Here is a 3,340-nt window from a genome sequence, read left to right as displayed (position 1 = left end):
GGAAGAGCGCCTCATCTTCCGCCTAGGAACCCTCTAATCACAAGGGATGAATGTAGATTTCTCCAGCTTCCTCATTTCCTCTCCCCTCACCTTATCTCAGTCCCAACCCTCAGACTCAGCACCACCTTCTTGACCTGCAATCTTCTTCCCGACCTCTCTGCCCCCAATCCCTCTCTGGATTATCACCCTCACCTCCTTCCACCTATCGCATTCCCAACGCCCCTCCCCCAAGTCCCTCCTCTCTACCTTTTATCTTAGCCTGCTTGGCACGCCCTCCTCATTCCTGAAGAAGGGCTGATGCCCGAAACGTCAATTCTCCTGTTCCTTTGATGCTGCCTGATCTGCTGCGCTTTTCCAGCAACACACTTTTCAGCTCAATATGATCATGGCCTATCATCTAATCTCAGGATCCCATTATCGCCTTCTATCCATACCTCTTGATTCCTTTAGCCACCCGGGCCATGTCCAGCTCCTTCTTGAATATAGAACACAGAAAATTACAGCGCAGTACAGGGCCCTTCAGCCCTCGATGTGGCATTCGGTGTGGACTTGTTGGGCCGAAGGGCCTGTTTCCACGCTGTAATGTAATCTAATCTAATCTTGATTCCTTTAGCCACCCGGGCCATGTCCAGCTCATTCTTGAATATAGAACACAGAAAATTACAGCGCAGTACAGGGCCCTTCAGCCCTCGATGTGGCATCGACCTGTGGAACCAATCTGAAGCCCATCTAACCTACACTATTCCATTTTCATCCACATGTTTATCCAATGGCCATTTAAATGCCCTTAAAGTTGGCGAGTCCACTTCAGTTGCAGGCAGTATGTTTCACGCCCCTACTACTCTCTGAGTAAAGAAACTACCTCTGACATCTCTCCTATATCTATCACCCCCCCAATTTAAAGCTATGTCCCTTTGTGCTAGCCATCACCATCCAAGGAAAAAGGGTCTCACTGTCCACCCTATCTAATCTTCTGATCATTTGATATGTCTCAATTAAGTTATCTCTCAACCTTCTTCTCTCTAGCGAAAACAGCCTCAAGTCCCTCAGCCTTTCCTCATAAGACCTTCCCTCCAGACCAGACAACATCCTGGTAAATCTCCTCTGCACCTTTTCAATGCTTCCACATCCTTCCTATCTGCAACATTCCAAGTGTGGCTGTATCAAAGTTTTGTACAGCTGCAGCATTACCTCATGGCTCCGAAACTCAATCCCTCTACCAATAAAAAGCTAACACACCGTATGCCTCTTAACAACCCTATCAACCTGGGTAGCAATTTTTAGGAATTTTTATACACGGACACCGAGATCTATCTGCTCACCTACGCTACTAAGTATCTTACCATTAGCTGAGTATTCTTTACTCCTGTGGCTCCTTCCAAAGTGAATCACCTCACACTTTTCCACATTAAACTCTATTTGCAACCTCTCAGCCCAGCTCTGCAGCTTACCTATGTCCCTCTAAAACGTGCAACATCCTTCCGCACTGTCCACAACTCCACTGACCTTTGTGTCATCTGCCAATTTACTAACCAATTCTTCTACACCCTCATCCAGGTCATTTATAAAAATAAGAAACAACAGTAGCCCCAAAACCGATCCCTTGTGTAATACCACTAGTAATGAACTCCTGGATGAACATTTCCCATCAACCACCACCCTATATACAATCAAATTATCAGGCCTCTACAGCTTCCTGTGGGAGAGAATTTCACAGGTTCACAACACTCTGAGTGAAGAAATTCTTCCTCATCTCAGTCCTGAACAATTTACCCCTTATTCCTAGATTGCGACTCCTACTTCTGGACTTCTCCAACATCAGGAACATTCTTCCCACATCTAGTCTGTCCAATCCCAGCAGAATTTTATATGTTTCTGCGAGATCCCCTCTCATTCTTCTAAATTCCAGTGAGTACAAGCCCAGTCGATGTACTCTTGTTTCATATGTCAGTGCTGCCATCCCTGGAATCAGTCTGGTGAATGTTCACTGGACTCCCTCAATAACAAGAATGTCCTTCCTCAGATTAGGAGACCAAAACTGTACAAAATACTCATGGTGTGGCCTCACCAAGATCTTGTATAACTGCAGCAAGACATCACTCCTTTACTCAAATGCTCTTGCTATGAAGGCCAGCATGTCATTAGCTTTCCTCACTGCCTGCTGCATTTGTTTGCCAACCTTCAGCGACTGTTTCACCATGACACCCAGGTCTTGTTGCAACTCACCTTTTCCGAAACTGCCCCCATTCAGATAATAACCTGCCTTCCTGTTTTTGTGACCAAAGGAGATAACCTCATATTTATCCACAGTATATTGCATTTGCCAAGTATTTGCCCACTCAGCCAGCCTGTCCAAGTCACCCTGCAGCCTCTAAACATCCTCCACACAGCACACACTAAAACCAGCTGAGGGTCATCTGCAAATTTGGAGATATTGTATTCAATTTCTTCATCCAAATCATTAATGGAAAGTGTGAACAGCTGAGTTCCCAGCACTGAACCCTGTGGAATCCCATTCATAGAGTCATAGAGATGTACAGCATGGAAACAGACCCTTCAATCCATGCCGACCAGATATCCCAACCCAATCTAGTCCCACCTGCCAGCACCCGGACCATACCCCTCCAAACCCTTCCAATTCATATATCCATCCAAATGCCTCTTAAATGTTGCAATTGTACCAGCCTCCACCACATCCTCTGGCAGCTCATTCCATACACGTACCACCCTCTACGTGAAAAAGTTGCCCCGTGGGTCTCTTTTATATCTTTCCCCGATCATCCTAAACCTATGCCCTCTAGTTCTGGATTCCCCGACCCCAGGGAAAAGACTTTGTCTATTTATCCATGCCCCTCATAATTTTGTAAACCTCTATAAAGTCACCCCTCAGCCGCAGACGCTCCAGGGAAAACAGCCCCAGCTTGTTCAGCCTCTCCCTGTAGCTCAGATCCTCCAACCCTGGCAGCATCCTTGTAAATCTTTTCTGAACCCTTTCAAATTTCACAACATCTTTCTGATAGGAAGGAGACCAGAATTGCACGCAATATTCCAACAGTGACCTAACCAATGTCTTGTACAGCCGCAACATGACCTCCCAACTCCTGTACCCAATACTCTGAATAATAAAGGAAAGCATACCAAACGCCGCCTTCACTATCCTATCTACCTGTGACTCAATTTTCAAGGCGCTATGAACTTGCACTCCAAGGTCTCTTGTTCAGCAGCACTCCCTAGGACCTTACCATTAAGTGTATAAATCCAGGAGCTAAGTACCTGCACTCCAAGGTCTCTTTGTTCAGCAACAATCCCTAGGACCTTACCATTAAGTGTATAAGTCCTG

Source organism: Chiloscyllium plagiosum, chromosome 34 (assembly GCF_004010195.1).
Source record: "Chiloscyllium plagiosum isolate BGI_BamShark_2017 chromosome 34, ASM401019v2, whole genome shotgun sequence".
NCBI classification, from domain to species: Eukaryota; Metazoa; Chordata; class Chondrichthyes; order Orectolobiformes; family Hemiscylliidae; genus Chiloscyllium; species Chiloscyllium plagiosum.
This window is presented reverse-complemented; position numbering follows the sequence as displayed.